This window comes from Lynx rufus, unplaced genomic scaffold (assembly GCF_022079265.1).
Source record: "Lynx rufus isolate CCGP_SWC_20201006 ecotype Redwood Valley unplaced genomic scaffold, mLynRuf1.p SCAF_1, whole genome shotgun sequence".
Classification (NCBI taxonomy): domain Eukaryota; kingdom Metazoa; phylum Chordata; class Mammalia; order Carnivora; family Felidae; genus Lynx; species Lynx rufus.
Genome location: NW_025814823.1, coordinates 148,522,620 through 148,538,487, shown reverse-complemented (window position 1 = coordinate 148,538,487; position 15,868 = coordinate 148,522,620).

The window sequence follows — 15,868 nt, the reverse complement described above, 5'->3', positions numbered from 1 at the left end:
TTTTTAATAGAAATTGAAAGTAAAAATGAAATTTTTCACATTCTGAATTCAAGAAAAAGAAAAGACACAAAAAGAAAAAAGAAAAAAAACAAGGAAATCATTTGAAAATTTGATAAGGTGAGTACACTGAAGTAGACTAAAATACAGTGATGGAAGTAAGATAGAATTTGAAAAAAATTACACAAAAGTAAAAAATATAGTAAAAAAATAAAATTATTTTTAATAAAAATTGAAAATAAAATGATTTTTTTCTCTTTCTGTATTGAAGGAATTGAATAGTGTAAAAGAGAAAAAAAAAAGAAAAAAAATGAATAGATGGACCTGCTAACAGATTGAAATAGGACTGAAATTACTTCGTTTTCCCCTGGAAGTCAGGCTTTGTAGGGTTTTATAGTCCATAAACTAAGTAGGCGGTGAGACTTGTGTTCTTGATGAGTGAGGTTGTCCCACTTGGGCGGGCCTCAGGGTAACAGCTCTGTTCTCTACTAGATGGTGCTGCTAGCCTACTGGAGTGGAGTGTTGCAGAGCTCGTAGTTGCGTATGCGCATGCATGGGAGTGGTGAAAATGGCATCACCCAGCTACCCAGTCTCTAGTATCAGAACTCTGTTCTCCCCCATCAGCAATCGCACACCTGTCCTCTGTCTTCAGCTTTTGTCCACTCCCCGCTTCTTCACTGTCTGTGACCAAGCCCTAGGCAGTACCTCTCTCCTGAGTTTTGTCTCAGATATGGCTGTTTTCCCCTGCCCCTTACTTCTGAAGGACTGTGGCTTTGACCCATCTCCCCCACTGTGGGAGGGTCTCACTTAGCAATGGCTGAATGCCAGCTGCACCCAGGAATGCTTGCGGGACCCTGCTGCTACCGGTGCCCCAAGACTGCAGCTACCTGCCAGCCCACCCCAGAAAAAGTTTGCAAGATAATGTAGCAGCAGCTTTGCAGGGATTATGGAAAATCACAACACACATCTGGCACCAGGCTTCACCCTTAATGACCTTGTTCCAGCACCAGAAAATGTGGTCATTTTCTGGGGTTTGCTCGGACCAGGTGGCTTCAACAGTCTCTACCAAATGTCCTTCCAGCAGTGGTACTTCTTTTCCCCATGTGACCTGAGAACCTCCCGGACCCCACTTTGTTCCTGGGGATTTGCCCTTCCCACCAGAACACCACCAGGTATAGAGCTATGGAGTTACAGACTTTGCGCTTCCCTTGTTTACAGTCTTAATGGGATTTAAACCCTCTCCTTTTTCCTTTCTCTCTTTTTAGTTTAGTCCCTGTGGCTGTTTCCGATTTTCCACTTTCTCTTCAGCTGCTTTTGGGGAGGGGTGCTTTTCCCATATTCTCCCCCGCCCCAGTCTCTGTCCTCTCTCCATCTGCAAAAGCGGCTCCCTGCCTACCTCTGGCTTCTGTCTCCCCAAGTTCACCTCTCCGTGCCAGGTACCTGCTGAATTCTGTGGTTCAGGTTGTGCAGATTGTTGTGTTAGTCCTCCAATCAGCTTTCTAGGTGGTTGGATGGTTTACTGTTGGTCTGGCTGTATTTCATGGACATGAGACACATAAGAAACTTCCATCCTCTTCTGCCATCTTGGCTCCTCCAGTTTCAACAACGTTTTGAAAAATTATACTATGGATATATTAGACTTTGAAGTAAAAGAGCTTTTGATTGGAATCTCCACTTTAAAAACATTTGCTAACAATAAGACTAGCAAATTGCTCTTCTGTAAGTGTCAATTTTGAGGAAAGATGTAGTGTTTTTCTTTGTCCTGCATGTTTCCTGCCTGACCCAAAATAAATGCTCAGTAAAAGTTAGTAATTTTAATTAGACATGGCAGAATATTTCATAGCATACATTTGAATTCATTCTATAGAACATGGTCATTAATAATATATTTGCAGTTTGATAAAAACAGATACAAGAATAGGAAATAAGCCTTTTCTACATTCTGAAGTTTTTCGTATTCTATCATTTTGAAATCCTCTTTTAAAAATGAATTCAGTTGAATATAAAGATAATTGTGTTCTAAATATGCTTTAAATAGATTTATTTTTGTAAAAGACTCTCTTAAGATCCTTTGATGCAACTAGTTTATTTGAAATAGAAATTTCCATAAAATATATAATTAAATAAATAATGAAACATGTAAATCAAATTGTATTGTGTCCTATTCCTCTTAATGCCAATGACTCTAACAAAGGAATAATTAGGTTTATTGACTCTCTAGATGAGCTGGACTACATGTACCTACATACCCAGAAAGAGTGTATATTTATGTGTTTGCATTTTATTGGGGAAGGGTCACATCAGCAGAAAAAGGACAGAGATCACTTACACTTAGGACAATTCTCACTACATTGACCATGGACTCTGATTCTATTTTTGCCAGGTACCAGGAGGATCCATTTATACCATGACTGGAATGTGATATAAGAGCAATTTGAAACCTTTGGGCAAAGATTGTATTGCTTCCCAGGGGCACTTGGGTGGCTCAGTGGTGGAGAATTCGACTTTGGCTCAGGTCATGATCTCACAGTTCACGAGTTGGAGCCCTGCATCAGGCTCTGTGATGACAGATTCAGTTTCTGTGACTCCCTCTCTCTCTGCCCTGCCCTGATCATGCTCTGTGTCTCTCTCAGCACCTCTCTCTCTCCCTCAAAAATGAATAAACATTAAAAAAAGATTTATTTTTCTTTTTTACTGGGATATGTGCTCTGAGTGTTCCACAGAGTACAACAGAACAAAGAAATGTTTCTGTTATATGCATATAAAAAGACAGAACAATCTGGAGAGTACAGCCTAGACCACTATGGGCTGGTTCTTTCTGACAGAGCTATTTGCAAATCACATGCCTTTTCAGAAGTATACTCCAAATTTGCAAATTATTTGTACAACTCTGTGGTTTGATTCTGGTCAATACAAAACAACAACAAAAATACAAAACATTCTATAGTTGCTTAGGTGGTCTCTTAGCTGGAAAATATCTCAATCGGACTATTTTTTCCCTTTTTTAAAAAATATAACTTATTGTCAAATTGGCTTCCATACAACAACCAGTGCTCATCCCAAGTGCCATCCTCAATGCCCATCACCCACTTTCCCCCTCCCCCACCCCAATCAACCCTCAGTTTGTTCTCTGTACATAAGCGTCTCTTATGGTTTGCTTCCCTCCTTCTCTGTTTATAACTTTTTTTCCCCTTCCCCTCCTCCATGATCTTCTGTTTAGTTTCTCAAGATACACATATGAGTGAAAATATATGGTACCTGTCTTTCTCTGACTGACTTATTTTACTGAGAATAATACCCTCCAGTTCTATCCACGTTGCTACAAAAGGCCATATTTCATTCTTTCTCATTAACACGTAGTATTCCATTGTATATATAAACCACGTCTTCTTTACCCATTCATCAGTTGATGGACATTTAGGTTATTTCCATAATTTGGCTATTATTGAAAGTGCTGCTATAAACATTGGGGTACATGTGCCCCTATGGATCACCACTCCTGTATCCTTTGTGTAAATTCCTAGTAGTGCTATTGCTGGGTCAGAGGGTAGTTCTATTTTTAATTTTTTGAGGAACCTCCACACTGTCTTCCAGAGAAGCTGTACCAGTTTGCATTCCCACCAACAGTGCAAGAGGGTTCCCGTTTCTCCACATCCTCCCCAGCATCTATAGTCTCCTGATTTGCTCATTTTATCCACTCTGACCAGTGTGAGGTAGTATCTCAGTGTGGTTTTGATTTGTATTTCTCTGATGAGGAGTGACGTTGAGGATCATTTCATGTGTCTGTTGGCCATCTGGATGTCTTCTTTGGAAAAGTGTCTATTCATGTCTTCTGCCCATTTATTCACTGGATTATTTGTTTTTAGGGTGTGGAGTTTGGTGAGCTCTTTATAGATTTTAGATACTAGCCCTTTGTCCGATATGTCATTTGCAAATATCTTTTCCCATTCCATTGGTTGCCTTTCAGTTTTGTTGATTGTTTCCTTTGCAGTGAAGGAGTTTTTATCTTCATGATGTCCCAATAGTTCATTTTTGTTTTTAATTCCCTTGCCTTTGGAGATGTGTTGCATAAGAAATTGCTGCGGCTGAGGTCAAAGAGGTTGTTTCCTGCTTTCTCCTCTAGGGTTTTGATGTTTTCCTGTCTCACATTCAGGTCTTTTATCCATTTTGAGTTTATTTAATTTTTTTTTAAAACAGCTTGTAATACTTCCCAATCCATTATGTTCCTCTAGATACCTAATTTCCTGGGTTCTCAAACTTCTCCAATCCTTAAGACAATAGCTAGAAAGGAATAAATAACTGTATGTAGTAATAACTGAAATGTGGTCCTGGCTTTCTAAATCCAGATGAGTACCTCTGCTACTCAAGTAATTTCCAATATTCACCTAAAGTAAGCATTTCAAATGTTTAATGAAGAGTCACAGAACCTTGCAGTACTTAATGTATCCATAATAGTATTATTAAATTATTATAATTGGCTGATTCTATTCAACTATAGAATATCTTAGTTTTAAGTGAAATGTTTTACTTTTAGAGGTCTTGGGAGAAAATATTTTTTAAAGTCTTTAAAAAAATGTTTATCTCAACACACTGAATTTATTCACTTCTAGAGAATGAGATCCGCATGTAAAATGATGGTAAGGAACAAACTGAATCCTGATTATCTTAATTTAAATGCATGAGTCTTGAAAAAAAATCTTAATATGCACATATACATGTGAACACATGCATGTCTTTCATATATTAAAAAGTTCTAATAATGTAAATATAATGTACTTTACTGATAATTTTGGTGGATGGGAAAGACCATGGACTTTAGAGTCAAACAGATGATTTGTTTTAATTCCAGTTCTTCATTTTATAAAGTGTAAGATGGTAAACTTGGATAATTATATTACTATGGGCAATCAAATGACTTGATAACTTTTGTTTGCTAATAACAAAAATAAAAATGGATCCTGAGATAAATATTTATTTCATAGATATTTCTATTCTTTGTATTTTTCCTATGGTCTTTTTGATATACTTTGGAGAAAATAAGTGATGATGCTTTCCCTTATAGCTCTATGTAGAAATAAAAAAGAAAGGTATCCAGGAAAGAAAGAGCTTGTGTGTGTATGTGTGTGTGTGTGTGTGTGTGTACCTAAACGTAATTATTATTAGTGATAGAATTACTACCGATTTATAAATCACTCAAAATGTTGTATTGAGACAGCTTACGTAGAATTAAATAATAGTACTGTGAATTAAAATATTTTCATATTTTTTTCACCATAACTAACTACTCCATGATAATTCCTTCTGAGATTTATACTCAAATACACTGACTGCCGTAGATACCAATTCATTTTCTTTAGACGTGTTTGTTTCCAGGTAACAAATTTATGTGAAACTGAATTGTATATGAATTCAGAGTATGCCAGAAGTGGGATAATTTAAATATTTTGCAATACTTATTCATACAGATGGCAGGTTTTGTTATTGTTGTTTTGGTGACAATAAAATGTGAGCCTGATTGACTCAAAGGTATTACTTTGCTGTGTATTTGTGTATTCTGTCATCACAGAAGCAATGCATTTAAAACAGGTTAGTTTTTTTTTTAATATTTGTTTTTCTTTCTTTCTTCATAAACATGATAAAAATAATGGATTGCTGAAGTTTGGATAGCAAGATAGGGGACCCAGATTTTGTATTTGACACCAGAAATATGGGTGAGTTTGAATTGTATATTAGAGATTTTTTTTCCTATTTCAGCAACAACTTTGGATGCAAAGGAATTATTTGGAAACTGTTTTTTCCTCGGTTACTTGAATAATAAAAGTCCCAGTGAATCCATTTTCTAAAGAAGACCTTGATGAATATACTTTATTTAGATATATTTCACTTTTAGCCATTCTTTCATCAGGCAATTAAAGTATCTGAGCTATTTAATATACCGAGCTATATTTTTTGGAAGTACAACCAACAACAAAATAATCCTTGCTTCTGCTAGGTTAGATTCCAGTCCCTGGAGAGACCTCAACTGCTTATCTCATCCTGGTGAAAAGCCAGACTCTTGAAACTGAGAATATTACTTCCTTAAAGCATTCACCCTGGTAAGGAGAGAGACATATAAAATTGTAAGGTATTTAAAGTGTATCATGTGATGATTTGATATATAAATATAGAAAAGATGCCCCTTCAAAGTTAATTAACATCCCTATGATCTCACGTATTTACCTTTTTGCTTTGGTGAGAAACATCTTTATTTGAGAAACATGGGACCTATATTTGGCAACAGTTTCACTTCTGTGTTGAGGTTAGATGTCATTATTTGACTCAGTTTGGTCATCAAATGTATGTCACTTCTCTGGGACATCTAGCTCAGACAATCAATTGATTGCTGAGATAAATGTCCCAGAGAACTCTTCCCCCAGCCCTGCAACCATGGTGTCCTAAGATGTTGTGAAAGAATAGTGTGGAATTAACTTAGACAATGCCTAAACATTGTTTTGTTGAATATTTCTTTTGTTGAATATTTGGAGTGAGTGGGAAGTACGCTATTGTTTATATGCTTACACTAAAGTCTAGGAGGTGCTTATTAACAGTATAATCCAGGTTATCCTGACTAATAAAGGTCAGAATGGCTGGGATTCTAGGCAACTGTAGGATTCCTACATGATTAAAATTTCACTTGATATTAATGATCCTGAATTTAAAATGACAGATAGTTGTAATGGTGTTATGTGTGTGTGCACACACGTGAATATGTGTATATGCATATACAAGTACATATATTTTAGCCATATTTATCTGTGGAGAACTGAATTTAGGATGAGTTAGAATTTTTCCAGTTGAGCATGATAGAGTTGTTGAGGATGATTGCAAAAGCATGTTTGCAATGAAAAAAAAAAAGAGTCATACCTTGGTGAGGAGAGAAGTGTTATTAGGGAAAGTGAAATGGATGTAAAAAGCAATGAACTGTCATCCTTGGTGGGGTCAAAATGTAAATGAAGTTTATTATATAATATTGAATCTATTGCAAATTCTGATATGTTGTAGAAAATGTGGGTCCTTAAAAATCCCTCATTTATAGAATTATTTGAATTTGTTGGATAAAAACTGGTAATTGAGAAAAAGAGGAAATAAGACCTTATTTTATGATGGAAGAATGACTGAAAATGGATCTGAAAAATAAAGGTAGAATTTGGATAGTTTTAAGGAAAAGTGAAAGGCATTTCAAAGAGAATATTCTAATCCTCTAAAAATCCACTATTATTTAGCAAACCTATTTTATTTCTCTATTTAAGTCAGTAGTCATTTCAAAGCTTTACAATCCTCACTTCCCCATTCCCCTCAGTCTCACAGACAACATGTCTTTATAACTGGAGACTCTCAGGTACACACTTGCATAACCAGTCTTTTCCTGTCCTAAATACATCTTTGTCAACACCATTTCTTCTTGTTAAACCACTATTTGAAGATATATTTGAAATTCTGGATAGTATAGATTTTCTAGAAAAATACAATTCACCAGAACTTATCCCTCCAGGCAAAGGTCAAGCAGATAAAGTTATCAAAAAACTACCTTTACAGAAACGAAACAAAACCACCAATCCTAACTGGTTTCACAGGCAAATCATATAAATCTGCAAAGATAACCATGACATTGCATTTGTGTTCCTTACAGTGGCGGCAGTGTTTTGTTTTGTTTTTTTCTTCTATGGCTTATTAACCTCTACATGTTTTCCTGTTTTGTCATATTGGTGTCTGTACCGTTTAATTCCATTACTTCATAGAAACAGTTAACTCTAGTTATTAATGCAGAGTGTACAGATATGGTGTCATTCAAGATCAATAAATGTATGGTCATTAATACATATTATGTGCCTAGCAAGGTTGATTATACAAAAGTAATAGCTTTATATCATTAGAATTCAATAGAGGCACATACAATTGTAGGTTTTACTCCAAAGTCGTCAAACTTTGCTACTTTTTTATAGAGTGTACCTATTTTTGAGATATTTTATGAAGTATTTGAGTTCTTTTGTTCATATATAAATGAATTTAAAACATGAGCAACAAAAGTTATTAGAAATCTTTAGTTAATGTGTGTGAATAGATTGCAAAAAGCTAATTCTTGACTAAACCTGACAATTAGCATGAACTAACAACTGATTGAATTTATTTTATATTTTGAAATGTTTGTTTATTTTGAGAGAGAGACAGAGAGACAGAGAATCCCAAGCAGGCTCCACACTGTCAGCGCAGAGCCTGGCATGGGGCGCAGTCTCACAGTGAGATCATGACCTGAGCCGAAATCAAGAGTCAGTCTCTTAACCAACTGAGCCACTCACGTGCCCCAGATATAATTTCTTCAAAAAAAAATTTGATTTCACTGTGTAATTCATAAGAATAGCAGTTGTAAAAGACTATAATGTTCTTACTAAATGGACGTAAGCCATAAACCCCAAGGTTTCAAAAGACTAATTGAAAGAATGTCCTTGAGGAGAAGATATAATAGAGAATAGCTTAGGGTGATTACATGTGGTGGTAGGGCCATTACCCAGCTTCCATAAAGTGTTAGGATTCCAAATTTTCTAACAATAGAGAATTGTTCTCTCTAACAAGAGAGAACAATAATATCTGAGAAGTAGAGTCAAGAATTAAAAACAAAATGATAGTCAGAAAAAGGTGGAAATAGTGGAGAAGCATAACTTGGGAACTTGAGAAATTAGAAACAGTAATAAGATAATGTAGTGGCATCGTTTAGGTTCTAACGTTTTTGATACCTTCATTTGGTGTTTTGCTTACCCCTTCTTCACCCTTTTGACAAGGGAGGGAGTCATTCCTACTCTAGGATTATGGGGGATGACCAAATACACACTTGATCCTGGAAAGATACTATTTCCAGCAGCTTATTAGTTACATATACTCAGCCCATGATAGAAGACATGCATGCCACTCAAATGGATGCTTTACTTGGATGTTGCACTCAAATGTAGAGTGATAAAGAAAAGGCTGTGGGAGACAAGCTTTGTAGTCACAGGAGAGTGAGATGATCGCTGGGTTCCACAATGAGCTTATATTATAGTTTAATACATCAGAGAGAGAGAGAGTAAGAGAGAGAGAGTGTGTGTAGATATTCTTTTTAAAATTTAGAACAACTTTAGATTTACAGAAAAATAATGGGATAGAGTGTTAGCATCATATCCCATTATTATTAGTCCCATTATTAACATCTTATGTTAGTATGGTACAATTGTTACAATTAATGAACCAATATTGATACATTGTTATTGACTAGACTCCACACTTAATTCATATTTCTGAAGCTTTTACCTAACCTCCTTTCTCTGGCCTACGACCTTATATGACAGATCACATTACGTTTAATAATCGTGTCTTGTCAGTTTCATCTTGGCTACGAAATATTCTTAAATTGTTGTCTTTGATAACCTTGACAGTTTTTAACAATATTGTGCAGGTACCTTGTAGAATACCCCTCATATGGAATTTATCAGATGTCTTTGTAATGATTAGACTGGAGTTAAGGGTTTTGGAGGGGAAAGACCATAAAGTAAAGTACCATTTTCATTCCATCATGTAAAGGGTACACACTAGTGACATGACCTCACTATCGATGTTGACCTTGATTACGAGGCTGAGGTAGTGCTTAACAAGTTTCTCCACTGCAAAGTTATGCTCTTCCCTCCTTCACACTGTACTCATTGGAAGGAAGTCACTATGTGCAGCTCATTTCTCAGGTGACTCAGTCGAGCCCACGTCAACACACAGGCTCTCTGCTGTCAGTACAGAGTCCCCTTGGGATCCTCTGTCTCCCTGTCTCACTGTTCCTCCCCTGCTCTCATGCCCCCCCCCCTCTCTCTCTCTCTCTCTCTCTGTTTTAAAAATAAACAAACAGTGGAAAAGCAAATATGCTCTAAGATCATCTTGTATATTTCCTGCCCCAGTTTAAGAATCAGCCATTTCTGGAGGTGCCTGGGTAGTTCCTTTGGTTAATCATCTGACTTCAGCTCAGGTCATGATCTCCCAGTTAGTGAGTTCAAGCCCCAGGTGGGCTCTGTAGGGCTCTGTGCTGACAGCTCAGAGCCTGGAGCTTGCTTAGGATTCTGTGTCTCCCTTTCTCTCTGCCCCTCCCCAACTCGTGCTCTGTTTCTCTGTCTCTCAAAAATAAATAAATGTTGAAAAAAATTTAAATAATCAGCTATTTCTTCAAGCAAGTTTGGGTACTTTTATTAGAAAATATTAGGAACTATATACACATATCAAATATTCCTATGTGAAACCATCTGTATATAAATTAAGCCAAACACAGGTTCATACTGATGTTTCCAACAAAAGTGATCCATGTGGTAATGGATATAATTGGAACATCAGTAAGAATCTATTATCAAGATTTTTGGAATTATATATGAGGATGATTTTTTTAGAAATGACACACATTTATAAGAAGAATTAACCCCTTTGTTTCTCTAATGATTTTTTTAATGTGAATACAAAATGTCTTCTTTTTGTTACTTCATATGCACAACTTTGGCTTATTTGATATGATCAGAAATTTAGTTCATAAATCTTAGAGATTATGTAATCCATTTATCCCACTTTACATGGCAAAATAAAATACAGAACATTTAAGGCATTTCACATATTTGTATTTGAACAAATTGGTGGCTAGTTTAGATTCAATTCAAAGTTCTATTCCAAAGCTTTAAATATATGCTTGCAAATTGTAATGGACACTAGCAGGTATTAATGAAACCCAAATAAAGAAAAAAATGGTTCAAATTAGCTATGTTTAATTAAATATCAATGTGACTTAAATAATAACAAAGTGAAAGTAAAAAAGAGAAAAGTGAAATGAGAATAACATACTGAAAACATTTTGCCACCAAGAATCCTTTTTTGAAATCCTGAATATCACTGATTTAGGCAGCAGTATTCTACATTCAAAGAACATTAGTTTGAGAATCAGAAAACTATATCTAGGTTTATGATTTTATCTGTTTATTCAACTGTGAAATTTGGTTATTCTCTCAATGATAACTGAGTTTTAAAATTCCATGGACTTAATATTTACAAAATTATTTCTAATAAATTGAAAAATGTTTTCTTTTGATACTTTTTAAGTTTGTAGAAATTCACAGGTTATTTGAGAGATCATTCAAACATAAATCAAGAGAGAATGTCATAACCAAATACCAAATTTTCTGGTCTCCAATTGAACCTGGGCCTTACCTGAAAGAACACTTAAATTGTTATTATATTAATAGCAGTAAAGTTTTCTTTCCTAATTGGCTTAGTGGTTCTCAAGTAGGATGGTGGTACCTTAACCGACCTTTTTGTCATGAATTCTATTGCCAATATTTTATTCAGGTGTGTTTTGTAATGAGACTCAGGTGTCTAATAATTTGGACTCTTGGGCCACCATGACAATACTAGCAACTCTATGAAACCAGACAGCTCGTTAATGGGTCCTCTTGTTTCCAAGCACAGTTTTTTTTTTTTTTAATCATGTAGAAAAATATCTGGTTCACATGTGTGTTTTGAATCAACTAAAATAGCATAGATTTCAAACTAAATACAATAAAACTAACAAGATGTATCTCAGGTCAGCTATCTATATCAGTTCAAGAGCCTCCTAATGTCTAAAACATTTATTTATAAATGTAGAATATAAAAGTGCAATATCTAGGTTAGTAGAAATGAGACATCCAGAAAATTCTGTACTCATTACGTTATTCAAAGCTCATCTGGAAAATTTATAAATTACAATGAGATATATTCATTCTTCGCTGGTCAACCCATAAAGAAGCAAATGCAGTGATTCTTGCTTTAAAATGGCAACACTTTGGGTATCTGCTGAACATTTTTTTCAGGGTTTTGACAAAATATTATAAATATCCAGAAGATTTGGTCATTTTTTTCTACTTTCTGGTATCTCATCATAGCACATTGTATCAGCTGAGGGAATATGTGAAGACAGTGCTCAACTTTTATTCAATATATATTCTACTCACAAGAAGGAAACTTCTTGGGGCGCCTCAGTGGCTCAGTCGGTTAAGCGTCAGACTTCCACTCAGGTCATGATCTCGTGGTTCTTGAGTTCGAGCCCCATGTCGGGCTCTGTGCTGACAGCTCAGAGCCTGGAGACTGCTTAGAATTCAGTGTCTCCCTGTCTCTCTGACCTTCCCCTTCTCACATTCTGTCTCTCTCTCTCTCTCTCAAAAATAAATAAACATTAAAAAAATCATTTTTAAAAAGAAGGAAACTTCTTTAATATGAAATAAACTTCAGTTAGAAAGCTAATGGATTCATTTCACTTTGGAGTTAATATATTTGGTTGATTTTACACATGTTTTTAGTCATTCACAAAAAAGACTGTCCGTTAGGATTGCAGTCAAAGTGTCAGATTACATTACAATAAAGACCTACCTTCAAGATCTCATTGGTGTTTTAGTAACAAAAACTTATTATGGTTTGAAATGATCTGTTTTACAGTAAATTTTATTCCATTCCAGCCATCTTAACATAAATGTATTAAAACATTCCTAATTGGAATTTGATTGCAAAATCTAAACTCCTTGATTAATAACACGGTCCCCTTTAAAATCCATATATTCTCAGCGATTTCTAGTAATAATATTAAGGATTGATACTTTATTTTCCGTGCCTATGTATTGGTAATTTGAGTAACACATTTGGATTAATGAGAATTAGACACCTATACTTCTATTACTATTATAACTCTTGAAAATTTCACCAGTATGTTACTAGTTGCCACTGAAACGTGAATGTTTACTTTTTAAAAAAATTGGATAGCATTCTTTATTGTGTTCATTGTGCCTATCTAAGGAAAAAATATCCAAGGGTACCAAGAGACTCATTCACCTCCGTCCCCATGACACAACAGTTTTAATCTCTCCCGAGGCAGAAGAACGCAAAACCCAGCAAGATTTGCTAGACACCTTTACATCGCATGAATGCAATCCTGAAATCTTTTATTTTCTTTTTCTTCACTCCCTTAAATTTCACTTACATTGTATCTTTGTAAATATCTAAGTGTTTATTTTTCTTCTGAAAAGATTGAATACTGGTTTTTGTTCTTATTTAATAAATACTTATTAATATTCAACTATGTTGATTCCATTTTTTAATATTCACTTATTTGCCTAGAACCTGTTTAAAATAAGCAATTCCTTGGTAACTGCTTGAAAACACTAATCATTTTCATAGGGTTTATTTTAGTAGATACACCAAAGTAGGGTACTTTAAAATATCTCTGATCCACAGGGAAAAGAAATTCAGGATCATAGTGAAACAATCTTGAAAATAGTAATTTCAAATTTATCACATGAAAGATATAGAAAATGTTAATATAAAAAAGATTAAAATTTTTATCAGGTTTACACATTATTGTCTAGTATTTTACATGCGTTTGGGAAACATACGCATATGATGAGTTAATGATTAAAGACATTTTTTAATCTTCATATTGATTGTGAACTTTCATAAATATTTAATGTTGTAGATGACATCTCTTTATTTGGCCTCAGTCGGATCACATTTTTTTAGATTTCCTCTAAATCCTGTAGACATTCCTATCTGTTTTCTGTAAATGTCCTATCTTCTCTATAGGATGCTTTAAGGTCAGATATCTCAGGGCTTATGCCTTGTCATGTTTTCCTTGAAAGATCTCTACCATTTTGATGGCTTCAGTCACAATCCATATGCCCAAAACTCTACATTGCCATGTCTATCCCACATTTCTTCTCTGATATGGTAACGTCAAAATGTCTGCTGGACATGTCTACCAGAAGTTGTTTTATTTTCATTTTTGTTTTTATTTTCTTGTGGTTATTGCTGTTTACTATCTCTAACTATTTCTTTTAACTGAAGTATTCTTCATCTTTTGCCTTCATTTAGCTAACTGATATCCCTATTTCAAGTGTGAGCATCGGAGTCACTTCTTCAGAAAGGACTTACAGTATTTTTTTTTCCCATGCTCTAATGTAGATTCAGAGACTCTATATTATAATGTTATAGCACCTGGTGTATTTACATTTTTATACAAGACTATATAAACTCAAGGCCTGAGATCATGTTTGATATATTAACCTTAAGGTCTATAGAACTTAGTATAGTGTATGACATTTTAAATTCTCAATATTTAATAATTTTGGCTTATTTTCAGGTAAATTTGTATAAGACAAACAAACAAACCATAACCCCCAAGGAAGGTGGGGTAGTTATTACCATTAATGTTTGGTTATAGAATAGTAGGAATGAAATTGAAATCTCAGATATTCTAAACCTCAATTCAATCTTTTCTCTACCATCTATGATTAAATATTATGTTGATGTTTACAATATTAAAGGTGTTCAACATGAACAGTAAATTTTATTATTAATATGATTGTGACCAAGTTATATATGTAAATACATTTTGATGTTAATATTTACCAATATAATAGCTGAGATCTTTGTGCAGGTCCCTATGACTTATTCTCTTTTATGGCCCCAAATTTTTACTGTGTTTTTAGAGCAAGTGGTATAGGATTATGTAAGTATATTTTTAGTGATTAGTTTCTATAATTTTCTTCATGTAAAGTAGACGGCAATAAAGTGTACATTAGTATATATTTGCTACACCATGTCAATTTTTACCTACTGGTATAAACTTTTTGCCTTATTACTAATAAGGGAAATTAACAATTCTGAAAGTAATCCTATGTAGAATGTCCAATAGAACTCTCAAATAGTCCAACCGACATTTAGTCTTTACATTAACTCCACAAAATACTAATAGAGATTATTTTTCTAAATAAAATACAATAGTTATACCTCATCCTCAACTCTACCAAAAATCCAAAGAATATGTAATGTTTTAAAAATCAGTTTCTAACATACTATATAGTTGTCTTTGCATTAGATTCCATTAGATTAAAATCTATGAACTGAAAACAAAATCTTTCCAGATGTTTTTATCTGATAGGCCTCAATTATAATGATAGTAAGCCTATAATTTAAGCTAATGTATAAACAGGGGAAAAAAGCACATTTTTAATCTGTCATTCACTTAGGAAAATTATTTTCTACCAGGTGACATTTATGGCTATCTCTGCTTAAGGTGAAAATTCTCTGGAACTATATAGACATTAAAACATAGGGGCGCCTGGGTGGCGCAGTCGGTTAAGCGTCCGACTTCAGCCAGGTCACGATCTCACGGTCCGTGAGTTCGAGCCCCGCGTCAGGCTCTGGGCTGATGGCTCAGAGCCTGGAGCCTGTTTCCGATTCTGTGTCTCCCTCTCTCTCTGCCCCTCCCCCGTTCATGCTCTGTCTCTCTCTGTCCCAAAAATAAATAAACGTTGAAAAAAAAAACAACACAGAAATAACCACCTATTTTTTCCCTATTCTACTCTCATTTGAAATCCTGCTGTTGTTTCTAATTTATTTATTTTTTCTTCCCCCTCCTGTGGAGACTTCTAAACTATTGCATTTGCTCTGTAGTTTATGTGGGAGATACATGAAACCATTTAGAATGATTTATGTTTAAATGACTTGATCTAATTCCCTTACTTTATCATTTGTCGTTTTGTTTATAGTTTAAATCAGTGAACCACAGTTAAATAACTAAATTAAAATATGGAGAAATTTATAACATCATTAAAAATAATGACAAAAATCAAGGACAAAAATAAATTGTCATATGTTTTTGTTTTTGTTTTCTTCCATGCAATGTATTGAACAAACCAATCACTCTTTGTAAATGGAAACTGGATTTTATGAAGCATAAAAACAAAGAATGAAAATTTACATTGATGGTAGAAGAAAATCAGGAAAACTAATTTATCTATAAATACATAAATAT